Consider the following 22,605-nt stretch of genomic DNA (forward strand, 5'->3'; position numbering starts at 1 on the left):
TTAAAGACCAGTATCTGGAAAACAAGGTTTTGGGTATTGTTCTCTCTGCGGGGGGATTTTTGTTGTTGTTTTCATTGTTTTCATTATAGCAAATTTTATAATTCAGTTTTGCCTGGTTGCACGAGAAAATATTTTTGCATTGTTACCTGCATGGGGGAATTCAAATGCCTATAAAGTGGATCATGGTAGGTAAAATATGTGATTAGTATTACCAAGTTAGTCCTAAAAGTCATACACCATTTAGCTGAATTTATCCAAATTGTATGAGATATGAGAGAAGAAAAAAAAGTGTTCTTAGATCATATATTCTAGAATTTAAAAAGGCAGAATTTTCTAGAAGGTTAGAAAATTATGTATCAGTTAGGATATTCTCAGCTGCGAGTAAGCAGCAAGTCCAAATCAAAGTGACGTTAACAACTGATTGTGTCACATAGCAAGTAGGAGGTAGGGCTGTGCTTGATTGACGAACCCCACAGCTCAAGGACTTCACTGTGGAGCTGGGTTCTTTCTGCTCCACCTCCCACCACATGTCAAGAAATTTATTTAAGGTCACCGATGGCTGTGGTAGTTCTGGGCATAACATTAATTCATTTATCCCACAGTTCTTTATCTAGTGAATATTAGGTGCCAACGTTCCCAGGTGTTGGAAATTTAATGGGACTATGTGGACAGAGTGGAATCATTTGGCCATGCATTCCAAATAGATTTCCCACTGTAGTATTAGAGAAGAGACAAATTCTTTGCCTTTATCAAGTTTACATTCTAATGGGAGATTGAGAAAAGGGATGGGAAGAAATGATTTCCAGTAGTTGAAAGTTCTATGAAGAACAATGCAGCTGTGCGTGGTAATAAAGAAGGGTGGAGGGGCTGCTTCTTTATAAATGGCTGTCCAGGAAGTCTTTGGCTACAAAGAAGAGCCTGAATGAAGGAAGGTGGTGTGGCATGGAAACTTCTTGGGGGAGGGTTTGTGAGTAGGGTGTGGTTGGTGTGTTTGAGAGGCCACAGAGGCACAGAGGCCAGGGTGGCTGGAAAGGAGTGAGCAAGGAGATTTATAGGCAATAAGATTCCCAAGGTAGCAACTGTCAGATCCTAAGGGCCTTTATAGGCTGTGATTAGAATCTTGAATTTTATCCTAAGGTGGGAAGTTTTTGGAGAGTTTTGAGCAGGTAGCTGACATGATTTACGTTTGTAAAGGAAACGGTCTGCCTCCTTTCTGGGGAATTGACTGTAAAGGATGAGAGTGGAAATATGGAGCGGGCTTAGTGGGCTACTGAAGTAGCTCCCATTACAGTAGTGCTGGGAGGGGGAGGCAGTCAGAATCATGGTTTATGCTAATAGCCTCATTCATTGATACCCTGAGACAGGAACAAAAGGAACATTCCTCCGGTGTCCCTTCTTAAGATTGAGAAAAGATTTTCGAGAAACCTCCCAGCTTATTTCTTGGTTCTCATTTGTTTGAATGAGAGTCTTATACCTAGACCTCCACCAATTTACTGGTAGGTGGAATGAGACCACAGTGTGCGGCTCAGACAGATAAAAACCACTCTGTGCTGCAGAGGGGCCAGACTCTCCAGGAGGACTTGGCTACTTGGAGGAGGGAGAATACATTTGAAGATCTATGGAACTCAGCACAAAGTAAAGATGTGGGGCTCCTTGTTTGAAAGTTATTAAAAATTTGAAGATGGAGGCAACAGAGCATTAAACCAAGTGCAGGGTCCTTCTACGTGTGGGTTTCTGTCAGATTGCCAATGAAACCAGCTGTGTCTGGTAGCAAAGAAGTGGCTGTTGAGCGCCAACAGAAGTCTCACTCACATCATATTCTGGGAGAATTTACACAATCTTGGAGGCAACATCAAGGTTTTCAGATTATGCAGTTCTTGGTTAGTATCCTACCAGCTAGAAGGAGAAAGTAATACTTACTTGACTTATAGGAAGTAATTCTTGCTACTTTTTATTCTCCTTTCACTGTTATATTGAGGTAAATTCCTTGTCTGAATGTCACAGGTGAATCTCAGAAGTGAACTCATCTACTCCACTTTTTGACTTGCTTCTAATCTAAGTCCTGACTGCTTGACTCATTTAACGTCTTGCTTCTTTCCTTAGACCTGATAGGGCTGCTGTTTCTCCTTCCCTCCCTTCTGGAATTTGTAGCTGTGCTTTGACTATGCTTTCGGGGGTTTTACAGGATATTTACTTCTAAGGGAATACCTGTCCCTTGACATTGTGACCAGCGTTGCTGCAGAGTTTGCCTTCCTGCACCCACACGTTCTCTTTCCAGTCAATTTTGCTTTAGGTTTTTCTTGGCCATTGAAGTACACCCCACCTAACTCCTCAGAGGAATTCTTGACAGTTGTCTCTGAATCTGTTAGTTCCCTACATACCTTCACAGCTTTCCCGGATTTCATATATTGTCATCACATGTCATCACATTTCACCATTGATGGGTACAAGGAGAGGAGGGGAAAAACATCTCAAGAGTCATATTGCTACTTTACAATAAGCAATTGTTTGGCAGGGTGGGAAACAGGGTATAACTGCTGGCCAGTATGAGGAACAAAAGAAAGTGCACTTTAAGTAGGCAAAATTTATTTTGTTGTTTTGTTTTGTTTTTGTAAAAGAACTTCTTGCCTTTTAGGGCATGATGTTTTTGCATCTCTTCAAGCAGAAGACAGCCAACTGGCCTGATGATTTAGATATTCAGTAGTCAGACAATTTGGATGTTAGCCTCTGAAGTCAACAGTCTTTAATTTTTCTTCTACTTTGGGTTACAGTTCCAAGGGAAAGCTGAAAGTTCTTAAGACATTACTCTTTTAGGATGAGCGTAAGCCCAGCAGCTTCCAAGTCAGGGAGACCTAATTCTATGAGGTTTACGATTGCTAGTAGAATTCAGTGTTCTCTGTGATAAATGTGATGATGATTGAAAATGATCTGAATATGTTAAATATGTTAAAAGAGAAATTGTTTTCTTCTACTGAATTATTATTATTGGCTAATCATACCAAAATATTTATATAAACATGCCTATGTTTTATTATTTTTAAATTTTTGATTGGAGACATTAATTTTTTTTTTAAACTGATGATACCAATCCAACCACTTTTGCTTGGATAAGTTCTCTCCTTGGTGCTGAGTGTAACTCTCTATCCCCAGCTGTCACTTGTGACAAATTAGGGCTTCCAGGCCCACAAATGCAGATCTTGTAGGTCACATGTCCCAGAGATGGGGAATGTGATTTCTCCCAGGGGCTGGATATGCAGACCATTATATCATCTCACACTGTGAGAGAGTCTCCCCCGTTCAGACTTACTGAGCATCCTTTGATTGTACAACATCTTTATCTCTGACCTCTAAGCAGGGTCACTGTTGTAACAGCCCAGAGAAAGCTTTCAGGAATGAATGAGTGCTCAGAGAAATCAGGTAGCATGCTCTGTCCAGCACGGTGATCATTTCTGACAATGCTGATAGAGGGACTTCTTGTGCAGTCCATTGATTTCAGTGTCAGGCAGATGAAAAGTAGCATATTGATGAGCCTTTGTCATTACTTTGCCAAAGGTGTCTTGTCAGATAAAAGACCAATAGAGGAAACCAACTTCAGACAGGCCATCACATCAATTTTCTTGGTGCTGAAGGGAAGAGAATGAACTGTGATATTTAAACTAATCGATGCCTATAAAGATACTGTTAAACTCTTACAATAAATTGTTTTGACTTGCAAAAGAAGAAGAAGAAGAAGAAGAAGAAGAAGAAGAAGAAGAAGAAGAAGAAGGAGGAGGAGGAGGAGGAGGAGGGGAAAAAAGAAGAGTGATCTATAACAAGGATAAAGAAAAATGGCCACGGAAGATGAAATAAGATTTCTATTCACAGCAATTGGGAAGTTACAATTGGGACTCTTTTTTAATATTTACCTCTATTAAAGGCTCATCTGTACAGCATGATGGTATAAAATGCCTATGCAATCTTTTTTAACTTTGTAGTATTGGGAACTCACAGCTGAGAGCAAAGGTCACTATGTATTCTGCATTCTAAATTCAGAGAGAACATCATGCTGGGGTTCCATTTACCTTCCCAAAGGGCTTGCTGAAAAGTGCCATTTGAACAGAATCAGAGATAAACACCTTTTCCCAACCACTGCTTTTCCCACTGTCTACTCCTCCTCTTTTTGTATAAAGAAAACTGGAGAGGGGCCAGGAGATAACTGTTAGAGGCCCTGACTCCTCTTACTTTGCTAAAGGAAAGAGAAGCAGAAATGTATTGATCTCTTCTCCAAAGCTAAAGGGAATGGATAATAAAAGGCTTCCTCATAAGGTTTGTGGGTATCAGTAAGACATGGACACTGGTTTCCCATTTACTGTCTCTTAAGCAATAGGACTTGCAAACTTGTTCTGATGTTCTGGAGGCAGGAACACTAAGCAAGGATAGTGAGATAATAAAGCAAAATGGAGGAGGCATGAATTGGCTCTTTTCAGTATTTTATGACTCCCAAGAATGGACTTGGAAAGGTTGCAGATCATAGATTGGATGAGGAGGGGTGGCTGTAAGCTCTCTGAGGATTCCTAGATGTAATATGGTGGCAGGGTGAGGGCTGACTTTTGAAGATACTTTCAGATTTCTAAAGGAAATACCTTGGAGTTGAATCCAGTGCGAGCAGGATCTTGAGACCTCTTCCTTCTCACTTCTACTTCATAGACCACAGTTTGATCAGGTGGGCTGACCACGGGAAAAAAAGCAACAGGAACTTTAGCACTACTGAAGTGTGGTTGTTTGTGTAAGGGAAGAATGTTTGGGCCAGCATGTGCCATGCTAAGCCATGTCAGGATATGGATCATCTCCCTGCCTTCTCTCCATACTAACACCAGAGGAAAAGTACAAGGAGGAAGAAGAGAGTGAAGTTCTACTACCAAAGATCTGATGGCCTTCGTGGGTTTGAGTTGGGAAAAATCCTTGCTCTAATAGGAGGTTGGTCTGAACCAAGTGTGAATAACTAAAAATTACAGGACAACCATGAAATCGGATTTAGAGGTTATTCATGGGAAGAGAGTTGGCAGTAAAACTGAAAGAAATTATTGGAAAATAAAATTCTCTGCAGTTATAACTCAGTGACTTAAGATATCTCAAACAGACCATTATATCATTTTCTTAGTGAATTTTTTAAGCAGAATAATTACAGGTTTATTTTTAACAGGCTATGAAATTTCACTGTTCATCCTCCACAGAGAAGGCATCCTAAAATCATGATAGCAGCAGTGTAAATTCACTCCTCAGTGTGGGAAGGGCTGAGGTGCCCCAGCTCAAGGTCAGCCTGACCCCTGACTGCAGACTCAAGAGAGAGCCCAGGTCAAATTGGTCAGAGTGGCCCACACTGCTGCAGACCTTTTGAATGAAATACTTTATTTTTGTTTATGCCACTGGGTTTTAGCATAGTATGTTATGCAGCAGAAGCTATCTGACACAACATTATTACATGATGTTTGAGCATCATAAAGCATCTTTAAGGTAAAGTCATCCCATGGTCCCATCACCCTAAAACAGCTCAGCATTTTAGAGTTTGTCTATTACTTACTGTAGGCCTGAAATTTCACATGGATATTCTATTCCTAACAGTTTTTGAGATGACAGAGATAGTCTGATTAGACTATTTTCTTTCTCTTTCTAGCGTGCATGTGCAGGCATGCAGAATTTCCTTTTAAGACACTGACATCGTTAAGTGATTGCTTATGTTGGGTCACTTTCCACACCAGTGCTTCAGCTTCATGAGGATTCAATCGAATTTTCACAGCTTAGCCATGTCCTTGGTCTGATCAGAAGCCCAGTTTGCTCAAAGCAAGTGGTGAGGTAGCAGTGGCAGCACTAGGAGAAGCAGGAGCGTACACCTTGGCTAACCTTTGTGGCTACTGACATTAACATTCACCCTGTGAAATGTTGTCTTCTGGGATTCTTTTGGTCTAATCTCATTTGATGGGGAAAAATATATTTTTTTTCCTGCATTATCCTTTGACATTAAATTCTTTTTCTTTTAATTTTTTTTAATGTTTATTTATTTTTGAGACAGAGAGAGAGCATGAAGGGGGGACGGTCAGAGAGAGAGGTAGACACAGAATCTGAAGCAGGCACAGAGCCCGACGCGACACTCAAACTCACGGACCGTGAGATCATGACCTGAGCCAAAGTCGGACGCTTAACCGACTGAGCCACCCAGGCGCCCCGACATTAAATTCTTTAAAACATTTCAAAAGATAGTCAGTTTCTCTTTCCCCTAATGATATGCTTTTTGCTTTTACTTTTTAAAAATCTTTTCTCCAAATGGTCAGTGATATAGGTGGAGTTGATCAAGTCAGACCAAGGTAAGTGCTCTGCTTGGCATGATCTAGGAAATAGCTATAGACCCAAGAGTCTGGAGATTTAAGTTTTGTTCTTGGATCTGTCACTGGTAGTGGTATGCTAGAACAAATTGCTTTGCCGTGTTGTACTTCAGTTTTCCCCATCTTTAAAGTGAGAAAAGTGTGCCTTAACAGGCTCAAGAGTAAGGAAAAGCAGATAACATGGAGGGAAGAAATCCGCTTCCAGTGAGGACAGAACGTGTGGGTGCATGAATTTGGGAGGTAGGCAGTGCCCCAGGTGTCTTGTGGCATGACAAGGAACAGGTTGTGAATTTGACCCAGAAACTCAGCTGTCATCACACTGCATCTCCTTGCTGTCTCCTCTCTTCCCATCCAAAACAATACTGTACTGGGTTGCCTATAGAAATAGCATTCATAAGTAGGCCAGCAAGGAACCTTGCATGAAAAGGTGCCAGTTCAACAAGCAAACAAAAGCCTTTCACAGCTGAAGGAATCAAATTAACAGAACAAATAGAAGTACATTGTATAAGTATTATTAATATTCTTGTCAGGACAAGATAATATTCTCATTAGGGCATTTACAAAATAAAAAAAAATCTGTTAGGTAATGAACAATATAGAAAAAATATGGTAAAAATTAATAAATCTTCAAGTATGAATATTTATATTGGCAATCCCATTCAAAGTAAAACCGAATGAATAAAAAACACAACTTAGGCACATCAAAGTTCAGAAAGAAAATTACTTCGAACTCCAAATTCTAAACACAGCCAAACTATCATTAATAGATATGCAAGGACTCCTGGAAAGAGAAGGGTATATTTCAACAAAATGAAAAATGAATCAGAAAGAATGGTAGATATGATACAGTAAACAGTGATAGGCAAAGAAATAAACAAAATGTGGAGTTGTGTAAGAGTTAGTTGTAAAAATAATATAGAATGAAAAATCTCAACATGGGTGTTGCTGTGGGTAAAGTGGGCTATTCAGAGGAGGGTGTGGGAATAGAGAACTCAAAATGCACCAGGATTATAAGTGTTTATAGAAAAATATTTAAAATATGTGTTAAAACTTCAGTGTAACATGTAGACAATTTTATTTTGTTTTGTTTTTAATGTTTATTTGTTGAGAGAGAGAAAGAGCATGAGCAGGGGAGGGTCAGAAAGAAAGAGGGAGACACAGAATCTGAAGCAGGATCCAGGCTCCAAGCTGTCAGCACAGAGCTCGATGCGGGGCTTGAACTCAGGAATCACAAGATCATGAGCTAGACCAAAGTCAGATGCTTAACTGACTGAGCCACCCAGGTGCCCCGCAACTAGACAATTTTCAATAAAACATAACTTTCAAACCAAGAGAAGAAAAAAAATTTAAAAATCCCTCTATCAATAACAAATATAAGAACTGGAAAAAATAGAAATAAAGGATAAAAGATAACAGAAAGTAAGAAATAGGAAGAAATCCAAAGATGTTATTAATTCAATAAATGTCATCCTGTTAATAAATATCTTTCCATATTCTGTCTATTGGAGACATGACAGCAAGGTGGTCAATAAAAGAATAAAAAGGATATATATCATGCAAATATTTCAAAATGGAAATATAGTATAGTTATTATCAAGCAAGTGAAACTCAAAGTAAAGCAATAAAATAATAATAATAAGTTCATAGTAAAAAGTATACAGTCCCCTCAGACAATAAGATAGTTACAGACTTTTTTTTAACAAAATTGTTTAAAATACAGAAAGCAAAATTTTGTGGAAAAATAACAAGTTCATAATCATAACGGAAGTCTAACGTAAGCCTCTCAGAATGCAACAGATCAGAAAGACCTAAAATATCAAGGCTACAGAAGATTTGAATGACATAATAAATGAATTTGGGCTAATAGATACATGTAGAATTTTGTATTCCAAAGCTTACTACATAATCTTTTTACATGCACAAAGAAGGGTTACCATAGTTGACTAAAATACTAAGGCACAAAAATATTTCAAATAAATTCCTAAAAGTTAATTGTCTCTTCCACCCATTTAAATACCTATATTCTTGATGGAATAAAAAAGAAGAGGAAAAGCTTTTGCAAATAGCTTTTCTTTAATAAATCACACTAAATTTCAATTTAGCTTCAAATTTTATTAGAAATAAGTGATAAGCCAGATATCAAAAATGAGAGCTGGGCAAGGTAGTACTTTTGGGTTAATTTATAGACTTAAATGCATTTATTAGACAGCAAAAAAAAAAAAATTAACATTCAGTTCAAGAAACTAGAAAATTAACTCCCCTCCAAAAAAGTAATTAGTAAAGGTAAAATAGGAAGGTAGTGAAATAAAAAGTTGTTCACCCTAAAGCAAAATTTTGCTCTTTTTAAAGGAGCGTATGTGTGCTCACACATACACACACATAAACACACACACCAAAATTAACCTTTAGTGACTTCAATTTTAGGAAAGATAAATGGGCACTAAGTACAAATATACATGTGCTTGGAAATGTCTGTACAAATATATGAGACTTATGGCTAATGACAGTAGCTTAATAACATATGTCTGTCAATTCTCCCTCCCTGGTTCCCCAATAAAATGGTAGAAAAGAAAGAAAAGTCTATAAGAGCACATAAATAAAGAGAATAGGAATGAGGTCATTAGGAAAAACACAGACTTCACCTATATTTAAAAGTTGAGAGCAGATAGAAGAGTGGAAGTTACTATCCCAGAGCAGAGAAAACCAGAGTACAGAGAGATCTGTTCTCCAGAGGAGCTAATCTGCTCCAAACCTATGGTTCCCAAATGCCAATGTGCATCAGAATTGCCTGGCATACTTGTTGAAACACAGATTGCCAGATCCCATCCCCATAGTTTCTGGTTCAGTAGATCTGGGGTAGAGCCTCAGAATGTGCATTCCTGCTAAGTTCTCAGGTAATGCAGATGTTGTTAGTTTCAGGACCACATCAGGGAGCTGCTTATCTGGATAATAATTTAGGATAGGCTCAGGACTTTGAATCATCAGATGTAATGGAAGGCAAGAATGAGACATAGACCAGAAAACAGGTTACTTACCAAAAATCTGTGTATAAAACAATTGTCCAGTCTGCCCTTCAAACACATGCAGAATGCTCTACAATCAGTTATCTTTCCTCAAGCAAGAAATCAAATGTTTTTTGGTTGGGTCCTTAATGAAAAGGCCTGATGGGAATTTGTATTGTTTGAATTTCCTGCGATGGTAATGTACTTGTGCAATTAAAAACTAGGTACAGATTCTACATAGTGGTGGGATTTCATTCCTTTCTCAATCTAAAGCATCTTCGTCTTCAAGAAACAGGCTCTCAAAAAAATGTGCTTTTTTTTTCCTTTTTGTCTCTAGAAGAAAACTGAAAGAAAAGAAAGTATCTTCACTAACATATAGAGGAGTTCATTTTTCTGTTCTGTCAAGAATTAGATTAGAGCATGTACATATAGGAATGATGAACCTCTTAATATCCATATTTATAATGAAAACTTCTGCTAGCAAGGACTAGAGTAATATAACTGCTATATTTGTAACTGTTTGTAATGTGTCTCAGAGCCCTGATTTTCTCAGTAAGGTTGCATTATTTAGTGCCAGACAAGAAAGCTACAATTCATGAGACAATAATCATTTTCTCACTAAAAGATGAATGAGCACCAGTATATATGCCTGCTGGTTTATTATTTAAAAATGGTTGAAGTCAAATCTTTGTACCTTCGAATGCTATTTTTTGTTTCTAAAAATCCTGTGACATAACAAATGTTACTTTAAAAATTTAATAAGAGTCCAAAATCAGATCCACTCTAAACTGTAGCCACCTTCCTTTTACTTGTGTGAACCTGAGTCTCTATTATAAATTTCAACTGAAACCAAATGTGAATGTTTATTTTGAAGTAAGTCCCAGGAAAGACTTTTGCTTTGCTCCTCAGTAGTATGGCATCTTAGAAGATCATGTTTATTGCTATACAAATTGACATCCAGCAGAACTATTTTCCTTCCAACTCTTTCTATCCCAAGAATTTGTGACTAAGTCCATTTGCACTTTAAGCTTTCATGCTTTTCCCATACAACTTCTTTCTGTCAGCCCATTACCAGCAGGGATGCCAAGATACTGTGTTGCCAAAATATCATAACTGAGGTAGCCAATGTCTAGTCTTTGCTGCCTCATTTAGTTAGATGACTCCTGTAAGGGTACAAAGGCTATTGGGGATCTAACCTTATGAATATGCTCTAGGAGAAAAGAGGTCCTTGGCATGTGAGTACTTTGGCATAATGCAAAAGGGAGAGAATGAAAAACCTGTTCAAAACAAAGAGGGGGAGAGGAGAGAGATTCCCCCCCCCCAAACACTCAGGGAGAATGTAATTCTGATTTTCATAATCATTTTTGTCTTTTTTTTCAACTTGTGTGAACTCTGTACTTCAGAATCAGATTAATGATACTGAAAATAGAAATATATAGACAGTATATGTTATTCCTCAGACTCTATTCAGAGCTTTTCATGCATCCCCTCCTTTAATTCCGACCACAACTCTTGAGGGGAATATTATTGTAAGTCCTCATTTACAGATGATGACACTGAAGATGGGAGAGGTGAACTGACTTGCCCAAAGTTATGTACCTAATAATGGTGGGACTGTAACTCAATTTCAGGTCTATATGACTCTGTAGCCCACGATCTTAATGTAGAGCTCTATGAAAATCAAACAATAGGATGCTAGAATTATGAAAAGTTCAAAACTATTTTAAACAACTACCTTGATGTTTGGTGTGATACAGCCCAAATTGAAAATAAGCTGCAGTATGATCAATCATTCCTTATTGGAACAGCATGCCCCCATTTTGTCTCTTCGGCGGTCTGGCTTGACATGAGATGATTTGTGGAGGACAGATGTCCAACGTTAGCTAATATTATCAGTGACCAACTTGTAGCAAGGCATCACCTATCCAAACCTCTCAAACAAATACAAATATTTCTCCTGTCTAGTGGTACTTCATTTTTATAAAAGGAGAAACTAAGGAGTTTACAGAACCAGATTCGTTCAAGGATCACTTTAAGGATTTTGCTTCCTATAGACTTCTGTCTTTTTCCTTAAGAGAAATATTTTATAGCCTAATAGGCATTTTGTATAGGGGTACTTCCTCAAGAAGAGTGATATCAGTAGTTGTGTGTGAAAAAATAACTACATAAATAATAAATGAGGGGAATAAATAAATGAGACACCAAAAGTTTGATGTAGGCTTACAATTAACATGGCAGGACAGTAGCAAAGTCCTGTTTAAGTTATTCTGACCAGAACAATTCCCAACTTTGAAAAATGACTTCTAAGTTTTAGAGATAAAAATATTTTTCAGGATAAAAAAATACAAAATTGAAATGGGTTAGCAACCAATTCCTATCTTGCTACCTTGGTTTTTTGTTTTTTGGTTTTAAATTTTTTACTCTTTATATGAAAATCTCTATACTTACCATTCTTTAGAAAATTCCTCTTCACTAATTCTATAGTTCAGCTTCCTACTCTCTCCTCTCCTCTTTCCCAGGCCTGCTGTGGTTTTGGGCCCCATCTTGCTCCTCGTGGGCCTGGATAGGTAACCTCCCTCAAAGAGCTCCTACGGCTCCCTGAGGCCTTCACCTACTTGGCTGGCAGTGAGGAGAATTGAACATATTTGTTGTGAAATACTTCTAGGGAAAGTATATTTACCACTTTAGAGGAGATTTTAAGTAAGAGATTGAAATAGTGGTTTCTTTAGTGGTCAGTTAATTTTTCATTGGGAACCTACTTTGTATCACATCACATGACACAGAGGCCTACCACCCCAATATGTCCAATTTTACCTGTCTACTGACCAAGTTCCCAGCTTCCTGATAAATATTCCCACTGATTTGTCTTGCAGACATTTCATTTCATTTTCAGAATTTAAATGGTGATCATTTCTAATTACATACAGCTTGCTCTTTGTTTTAAAGAAAAATCTGAATGCTGTATTAGAATCACCTGTTTTGTGCCCTTAGCACACAATTTTGCCCTTACTAGGTACCCATATTTGTTGAATTAAAGTAAACATTAAAGTAAAAAAATGTTTTCTACCTAAAACTTGTAACTAATGGTATTGCCCATAGCAACATGCATGTGGGGAAGTGTGTAGAGAGAATTGCCAGAGGTGTAAATAACATACTTTCTAGCTAAGGGACATGAAGGCTCTGTCTTTTCATTTTTTTCCTTCGGTGTGTTCAAACTTATTTTTTTGTCACTCATAACTCAAAAACAGTTTAATGGAAAAACTTCAAGTGTTATATATATATTAGTCCTTGATGAGAACTACAATGTAAGAATAATTTTACCAACATGGAATTTAAAGATTTTTTTATTCATTGAAGGTTAATTTTTCTTTTCATGAGAGAGCACCATGAAGCCCCTACAGACTAAATAATTTCTACCAGGCATCTGGCAATAGTTCCACTAATCTAAGGTTTCATTTCAAAAAATAAAATGACTAGTCTTTTCTTTGAAAGGACACAATCTTTGCCATAAAACAGTTTCCTGTGGGTCTAAGTTTGTCATATTTACTTCTACTAAGTGTCAGGCTATCCCACAGGTTCTATTTTCATTTGCTCCATATAGTTTGGCTTCACCTTTGCTTGTAGATCTTTCCGGTAGAAGTCAGCAGAATGTCTCTGTCTGTAGAAATGTGTGTTTACCAAAGGGAAAGATTGGACCAAGTGAAAATGAGGAAGGTGATTGGCATCAGCTCCCCAGACATCTTCAAAGCAAGACTAGCCACTATTTAAGGAGCCAGAAGTATTTTTCCTAAACTTTTGCCATTCAGGTTATATCCCTATACCTCAGCAATTGAGTGAACAGGAAACTTCAGGCTTTCCCCCAAGAATGCCAAAGTTGCCTGTTCTATGAATGAGTGTGGTCTAGAGATAACTTTTAAAATGCTTTCTCCAAAGAGGCATTGGGTTTAAAGGAGACTGCCAAGTCCTGGGCAGCAAATAGGAAGGAAAACTGAAGTCATAGTTTTTCGGACAAGTGCTTTCTCTTCCCACACATGCCACGGATTGCTTAATGCTCCCGTGAAGGCTGTGACCATAAAATTCTTCTAGAAGGTCCCTTCGAGGAAACAGAATAAACCACAACCTGCCCATAATGGAGGGCTAGCAGGCTACATTATCCTGTAGGGACAAAGGACCTTTGGCTCTGAAAAGTCTCAGGTTTTTTTCAGCTTGATTTGTAGAACTGCTGAACCATCATTTCTAGGAAGCAGGAGATAATAATAAACAGGTTAAGGAATCGTTAAGGCAAACCTTGCTCCTTGATGACGTTTCCTCCACGTTCCTTTTATTAAATGCTTTTAAAGCCTGCCAGCAAATAGGTTTACAATGCATTAAAACTCTTGTTGAAAGGATCAGTCTAATATAATATGGAAAAAGATGAAGAACCATGAAATACTGCCATGAACTTATTGGCTTAGATAGAGAGTAAACATCATCTTTGTGGTTTACACTGCCGTTATAAGCTCTTCTTGTGGTATATGGTTCTTACCACAGTCAATGCAGCTAGCAGACAAGATGTGAACGATTAAGCTACATTACATTTGAAAGAGGGTTTTTCCTTCCCTGGGAAGCATACCTTTCCATAGCACTTTAATGATATGCAGACCTTCATCAGCTGGGATGCACTGTTTTGTCTGTACTATCACCGTGAACATTTCCATTAGCATCAGTTAATCCTTGACTCTCTTCTTGTGTTGCTATTTGGGTTTCTTCCAGAGGGTGAATTGATGCTATGGAGTTTAGCTGCATTCACTAGTCATCATGGAAAAAGATTCCAAATAGGTTCTGTCATAAGTGCTGCTGGTGGGGGTTGTGGATTGGTTGACGGTTCACTCCTAGCATTTTTGCACCCTGAATGTGATCAGGGAGTAGCCAAAAGTTGGTGAAAGAAGGGGGAAAAAGGTTGTTGACAGCACAGCAGTAATAGAATCTTGAAGCCCCAACTGGGGAATTACACTGGGCTAGAAGAACAGCAAGGCTGAAGAGGTCAAGAAGCAATGAACCTTAAAACAGCTTTAAAAGGAAACAGATGAAAAGAATGAAGAATTCAGCAGGACACACACAGGCCTAAAAGCAGACACAGAGGAATCCTAGCAATACTAACAAAAAGCACGAACTACTGCCAGAAGAGGAAATTCAAGCTGGCTGTGGACATTTGGGAAGGAATACATTTTCTCAGGCACTCGGGTTCAGAAGATACAACATTCTATGCTATGTATTTCACTTAATGAGGATGAACTTGGGTAAATAGATTAACAAGAACTTAACATTATTCAGTTTTGTAAAAAAAAAAAAAAGCAAATAGTAAAAATTAAACATCTCTGAAAAGAGACAGTTCTGATCTCTGAACTGCTTTCCATCACAGTCTCCTCTTTGTTGTTCTTACTGCCCTTTATAGACACGTTTATTTCTTCTCCTAGCCCTCCCCTTTTGAAAAAGTACATTGCACACTTCAGTTTGCAGATATATACATTTTTATGAGTTTTGCATATAGTTTTGTGATAGACTATGGTCAAGCCTACTCTGGGTACAATATTGCAATAAAAACACAGTACATTAGTGACACAAAATTGTGTTATTGTCGTGTAGACAGACATTGCTTTATATAGTAGTAGATAAACTCCCGACTTTATAATGGGGCCCTCTCCCTTTTCTAATGCATAAATGGAAGCGAGCTAGTGACTGAGGCTCCTTTGAGGCAGTAGTTTTCTCATCCTGCCCTCTGTTTGAAAACAAAATTTAGGAAATGACTTTCTGAGAAACTTGGCAAGGACAGGGAAGCTGTACGTACTCTATGTGTCTTTATCTTATATATTTTGTGTTTTACTTGTTTATGGGTTCAACAGGAAAGTGAAATGAAGGTCACCATGAACTAGATTTTAGCCATCATTCTTGGCAGTCTTTAAATTTAAATCAAACATTTCTGGTGTAGCCTCGCTATACTGACAGTGGAATTGGCTTACAATTGTTTCTTGTGCTGTTCTTTACCAATTTTTTACTCAAACTTGTGTTAATCTTATAAAATTACTTGAGATGATTTTCTTCCTTCTTTTCTTTGTCTTTTTTGAAAGTTTGGTATAAATTGCCAAGAGAATTACTTGTTCTTTGTGGGTTGGAAGATAGATTTCTTAATCTACTGATTCAATTTCTTAGTGATCATAGGTGTTTCGGGGATTCTTCTCATCCTTATTAAGTTAGTTTTGGTAAATTACATCTTCCTAGAAGATAATTTCTTTGTGTTTTCAAATTTATTGGCTAAAATTTATTTACAGGCTCTTCTTCTACCCTCTTGAATGATTAAAGATGCTATATTAGTTGGGATTCCTCTGTTTATAAATAATCAAAATATAACTGTTTTATGAAAGGTGGAAATTTGTTGGTTCCCAAGACTGGTGTTCAGGAACATGAGTTCCAGACTGATGACTGGATCCAGGTGCTCAAAAAATGTTATCAGGTATCAAATGTAATTTTTAACAGATTTTGAAATTTCTTGATTCTGCTTTTCTATGTAGGCTCCATTCTACTGATTTTTCCTAAATGGTAAACAAATGCCCACTCATTGCTCCAGGCTTATTTTCTGTATGCTTAGCTGCCCCAGAAAAAAGGGGAGACACTCTTTTTCCCAACTTTTTAAGTAAAATCTATCCCACATGAATCACTTTATTACTGATTAAGTTGTCTATCCCTGAATCAGTTACTATGATCAGCATGCGGGACAGGTGGAGACATGCCAATTTTTGATTGGCCAGTACTAGGAAAATATTTTATGCTACTCTCACAGGATGGAGTAGGCTAAAGTAATGGATTTTTCACTTCATATACTCAGCAGCCAGCAACTTTTTTCCATCATTGACTTCCATTGCTTGACTAAGGTGATGTTTTAAAAAATGCAAGGCCTCCTGGGAACCACTTGTTTGCTTTAGAAGAATACATGGGAAACTGATAGTAGACTTTACTCCACTGAATTAATTTATTAAAGAAGTTCACATTGAATTTGTGCAATGGAGATTGTGTGAGGTGCGGTGGAAGTTGACTAACTGCTTTGGGAAGTGGGAGAAGTTAATGGAAGACACATGAACAATTTACAAGTGGCCATAAGGGGTCAAGATAAGGTTGGGAACCATAGATTTAGATTTATTCCAACTTAATGTGGTTTGTGATTTTCCCCTTGTTCTAAGTGAAGAAAATCAATGTTAGAATTAGGTCATGTTGGAAATCTTTATTATGGCTACCATGGAGTAGAGAAGGGGCAGGGTGACTGAGGAAGAGAGCCAGGAAGTACAGGACCATAATGGAGAAGAGAGCAGGAGGACACTCGCTGATGGCAGAATAGTCTCTTCCACATTACATGGCCACTGAACACTGCCATCCCCAATACACCACAAATACCCCCAAAAGGGGTCGACACATGCCCTTGACACCATTTGTCTTCACACGGTTAGTGACACATCATCACTCAGCTACCAGGATTTTTAAGGAATGCAAAAGCACTTTGTCAGATGATGCTCAGTGCACAGTGTTGGATAAAAAGTCCCAGTGTAAACAGTACATCATTTTAGTGACCTTTACAAGCTGTTGAAAGGGTGGAAGGTACCTTGCATTTTTTTACTTAAATTCCTTTTGGGCCTATGTGGTGAGAAATGAGAGGAGGAAAGAAAATGTGGCCTGAGGGGGTGATCAACTGGGAGAAAAGAGAAGGGGTCAAAGCTAAAGTTTCCATGAAGTCAGAGTATTACAGTGGGAGGACATTGATAGGTCTGGAGTGTTGGGAACCTGTGGTCAGAGTGAGGAATTCAGATTTAATATTTTTTTTTTTACTTTTTTATTTTAGAGAGAGAGAGTACAAGTGGGGGGAGAGGAGCAGAGGGAGAGAGAGGGAGAGAGAGAGAGAATCCCAAGCAGGTTCCATGCTCAGCACAGAACTAGATGCAGGGTTCCATCCCACGACCCAGGGATCATGACCCAAGCTGAAATCAAGAGTCAGCTGCTCAACTGACTGAGCCACCCAGGTGCCCCTCAGATTTAATATTTTAAAGGTGGCTCAGTGTTGGGTATGAAAAGTGTTGCAAGAGTTTCTGACAAAGAACTACTAGAATAATCAGTGGTGATAGGATGGCCATCTTCTGGCTGTAGGTATCAAGGAGAACTCCATAGGGAGGATGGCATTTAAAAGAGTGTAGAAGAAAATTGGAGATTGTGATATGTGCACAGAAGTGGTTTCAGAAGCAAAACCTGCCATCAAAGAATACTCTTTTTTCTGAAGAATCATAAATACCAAGGATCTAGAGTTTCTGTTACCTAAAGATCCCAAGACACTATTATCATTAAATTTAAGTTTAGGGGTGCCTGGGTGTCTCAGTCAGGTGAGCGTCTGACTTTGGCTCAGGTCACGATCTCATGGTTCGTGAGTTCGAGCCCTATGTGGGGCTCTGTGCTGACAGCTCAGAGCCTGGGGCCTGCTTTTGATTCTGTGTCTCCCTCTCTTTCTCTGCTCCTCTCCCGCTCACACTCTGTCTCTCTGTCAAAAACAAAAATAAACGTTAAGAAATTCAAGTTTAATCTTATCCTGTTCTACTCAGATTATATTGTTTGGAAATTTCCTTTCTGTAACAGATGCTCATCTTTATGAACATCTACTTGAGTCAGGCCTTGCAGGAGACCTGATAAGACCAGGATGGCAGGATTCAGAGCCTTGCCCTCAAATGGTCTGGCCACTGCTGTTGGAGACCAACATACACAGACCACAGTATGATTAGAGATATGCAAAAGGTCTAGAGAAAGCTTAAAAAAGATTTCTCTAAGAGAGGCATTTACAGAAGTGGTGGTAACTAATTTGTCTTAAAGAATAAGATAATAGTAACAATAACAACAACAACATATATTTATGTGGTACTCTGTGCTAGCCACTGTTGTAAGTGCTTTAGATACATAAACTCCCATTTATTCTTTAAGGCAACGTTTTGAGGTAGGTTCCATTATTATCCCCAATTTACAGATGGGGTAACTATTTAATCACAGAAAGTTTAATTAACTCAACCAAGTCCAGAAAATTAGTAAGCATTAGAGCGTGGGTTCAGACCTCGGCCATCTGGCTCTAGATACCACGTTCATAACCACTACCTCACATAGGATAAGTGGTTGTTTACCTAGAGGCAAATATGAGAAGGCATGAGAGGTATGGAATGTTCTGGAAATCACAAGCAGTTCAGTATGGCTTGATGCAAATGTACATAATTGAAGGTGAAGAGGTGATTAGGGTCAGGGATGTAATCTGAGGGAGTTTAGATACAAGTCTTTTGACCATGGGGATACACTGAGGAAGGCAGGGCCAGAGAGGGCCCTCCGGTCAGATTTTCCTGTTAGAAGAACTATTCTGGCCAAAGTATAGAGGAATTGGGAGGAGGCAAGACTCAGGACAAAAACATTCATACAGGATTTCTTGATGCATATTAGGTAAAAAGTGATGAAGTGAACCAGGGCATTTGCTGCAGGCACTTCAGTTACTGGACTGGCTTGGAAATATTCTTGCCATTTGTGTACTCAGATCTGTTCCCTGCACTGATTGTTTTTATCCTCTCTTCTTACCATTGAGAATTACCTTTCTGTGATTTCCTTTCTTCTGGCTTCCAGGTTGCCATAGAAAGACAATGGTTGAGGGTGAAGAAGGGGAAAATTCAGAGTATTTCTTCTTTCTTATCATTCAGCCTCTTCAGCAATAGCTACATCTCCTCAATGGCTCCGACTTCAGCAGGACAACCTCTTCCTCCATGACCCCAGCACCTGTTGGGTGGCCTCCACCATGTTATGATTCTTGCTCAGTGGCCTCCGCTTTTGGGCTCTAGCAGCACTGTCTCCTCTTTTTGTCCTTTCATCCCCAAAGAGGGGGGTGATAGCTTACTGCTGTTGCTAATCTCTGAGTTGTCTTATAATTCCATTTGGCTTCTTTCCATCACCTGTGTAATCAATGTCTTGTACTAAATCTTCCACTGGAAATGGCTGGAGTGATTTCTGTCTTCCTGGCTGTTCCCTGATTGGTGAATACATCAAAGAACCCAACCACAAGACACGGATGCCTCTCTAGGCTTCTATGCAAATGAAGTAACAGAAGAAACCATGCTTGACAGGCAGAGGGGGAAAAAGTAACATCCTAAAGAGGGCCAGCACTGCCCTGTAGTGGAGCTTGAACAACTCCTAAGTGGAGGGACATGTTTACAATAGAATTATTATTTTTTCCAGTTTTAATGAGATATAAATGACATAAGACCTTGTATGAGTTTTTAGGTTTACAGCATAATGCTTGGATATAGGTAAAATATCGTGAAATGATTATCACAATAAGTTAGTTAACACTGATCACCTCACGTAGTTCCAAAAGTGTTTTTTTTTCTTGTGATGAGGATTCTTTTAAAAAAAATCTTTTTAGATAAGTTTTGACCTTTATTTGAGTAATTTAGGTAATCTGAAATCAGACATCGCATGCCTTTTACATCAGCCTGAAAATGTTGAAATTAGCTAAAGAACTTAAATACAAGTTGCAGTCAAGAGAATGAACTCTGAACTCTTGCCATTTTCTTAGCTCTCCTATAGGCCTCTGAAGTTTTAATTAGTTATTTATCTGTCACTTGTGTTTCATTCTGAATATCCCCAGAGATGATGCTCATGTTCATTTCAAGAAAACCGTGAAAAGACCCACATAAATATTATTGTAGTAGTCAGTTATTTTGGAAATGTCAGTTAGAAGTAGATCATTAGATACTGTACAATTGGTAATCCTCAGTATGTGACCTATTCAAAGAACTATTTTTTTAGATTTTCAAAACATTATCCTCCTAATGCTTAATGTAGTATGATATATAATTATATAGTCATAATGCTTCATATAGCATAATGCCTTCAATTATTAAATAAGAGCAGATAAAATGTAGAGACTGAGAATTTTGTTACGGTTGGCATCGTCCTCTCTCAGCTGTGCTGGTAGCTTTCATTTTTAATAACGTTTGTAACTATTCAATAAATGAATCCATTCATATAACAAGCATTTTTATTAATAATAAGAAAACCCATGTATTATATTCTTCCAAGTTCAAGTTGCACATTTCTTATAACTAGCATCTTACTATTATTATACAGGAGCCTGGAAATTAAAAAAAAAAACGTAACTAAACTCAACTTAGATGTGCACACAAAGAATATAGCTTAGAACAGGATTCTTTGAGAGTCACTACTTTTTTATGTGACTAGAGATGTGGTAGTAAAGCAGCTTATTGAAATTCTAGCTCTAGGGAAAGCCATTAAGGTTAACATACTTCTTGAGGGGAAAAAAATGTTCTTGAGGCAAGGGAATGCTTCCTTGGAAATTTCATATGGTATTTTTTAAAGAATCTTGGTACTACTACTTTTTACCCAGTGGTCTATAGAACATCAGCCCATTTTCCTTAACATTGCTTGAATATGATTGCTTTTTATGTCTCCTTATTCCGTTTTCCTTAGAAATGCTACATCTGCATGCATGTGTAGATCAGACAGACGGACACATGCCTTCAGGAAGTGCTGCTGAGGGGACAAAGTCCATCCAATAAACAAAACCAAGTCTGTTCAGGCAAGAACTTCCATAGTTTTCTCTTCTTCACATGACTTTACTTTTCTTGATTAAAAACCCTTTGGGAATGAGACTTTATGAAGTTACTCATTACATTTTTCATTTATTTCCTATGAGTGGACTTCCCTACCTCCCAAGAATTTTATTTTTTTGTGAATGTCTTTGCAACTGTACCACTATTTTACATGTCACTTTCAAAATACTGTAAGTCAACACAGTCAACAGACCCCAAACTACCGACTTTCTTAATCTCAGAATCCTAAATGTGATCATATTGGCTCTGCTTAGCAGCAAAATTTAGAATCTGATGCTTTTTCAATTTATCCCACTAATTCAGACCACCTGGTGTTCTCCATCACCCTATACTTCAAGCAAAACCCATAATATTTTACTTTAAAATTGAATAAAGAAAAAGACAGCGTTTAAGTTAAGGTATAAAGATAACCAAAGTCACAGAAAAATTTTGTGTGCTCTTTCTTCAGGATCACCCATATTTTTTCACATCTCGTTTTGGTGTTTTACGCTGAACATACTGAAATCGTAGCAAGTTCTTCCTTTGAACATTGCTCTATGCACTCCCTCTAGTGATACCACCATGTATAAACATTATTTCTGTGTGTGAGAGATAGAATTTCCCCAGGGGCCCACAAAACATTTAATGAAGTGTGAAGCACAAACATTTCATTACAACATATTGTGTACTTTTGCCTTTAATAACTACATTCTTCATCCAAGAAGTCTCAATAGCTTTCAAAAATGAATTATAGTAGTATTATTTTCCCCGGAATATAGTTTTTCCATGACAGAAACAGCACTTTCCTAAACTATTGTATTTATTAGCAACCTGTTGCCCTTCGACACTAGTGCCGTTTTCATCGACCCTGATCGAGTGTGTATCATTTAAACTTCCCTTAAAAAATTATTAAAATAGCTTTATGTTATTGGATTCTTTTTTCTCAACTGTACGCAACCACCCCTAGAAATGATACACAGAAAGAGAAAGTGTGAAGTTGTTGAACGTTACATTTAGTGGAGAATTACATTCTCCATTGCAAAAGTGCAAGCATTTGATAGAGGAATTTAGAGGTAGGGGGGAGATTTTTACCTCTACTGAGCACAAAGGAGGCAGGTAAACTCTGGATTCCTGCATTTTCTTACTCCCCACTTTGGTCCACTCCACAGAAACTCTCCATCTCCTGCCCTCACTCCCTTCCTCCCTCCACAAGGCAGCCTCCCATTGACTCTTAGACACATCAGGGAATTGGGAAGTAACTTGCCTTAATGACTCTGGCCTTGTGCCAGTTTACAGAAGACCTTCGCTGTCCAACTCCATAATTCTAAATGGACATTTTAGAACAATCTTAAATGTTCACACAGTGTGTGTACCTGTGTACTGTATCCCAGATGCCAGCTTTTCCACCAAACCAAAACAACAAAAGCAAACCATACAAGAAACTGGCATATAAAGAGAAAGCTGTTTCTTTGTAATGGGCACATTCTTAACTTCAAATGACTTAGGGCTCCTCAGATCATGTGTTATGTAATATAACTTCTCTCTCTCTCTCTCTCTCTCTCTCTCTCTCTCTCTCTCTCCCTTTTTAGAATCATA

General features: G+C 38.2%; 1 long non-coding RNA gene across 1 annotated transcript in view; it reads left to right on the top strand.

Annotated features, from left to right (window-relative positions):
* Window positions 1-21,017, top strand: part of LOC122237659 — a 116,572-nt gene extending 95,555 nt beyond the window's left edge. The window contains exon 4 of the long non-coding RNA XR_006216254.1: window positions 20,888-21,017. This is a non-coding gene — a long non-coding RNA (uncharacterized LOC122237659). The remainder of the gene's footprint in view (window positions 1-20,887) is intronic.
* Window positions 21,018-22,605: the final 1,588 nt, after the last annotated feature.

This window comes from Panthera tigris, chromosome B1 (genome assembly GCF_018350195.1).
Source record: "Panthera tigris isolate Pti1 chromosome B1, P.tigris_Pti1_mat1.1, whole genome shotgun sequence".
Taxonomy (NCBI): Eukaryota; Metazoa; Chordata; class Mammalia; order Carnivora; family Felidae; genus Panthera; species Panthera tigris.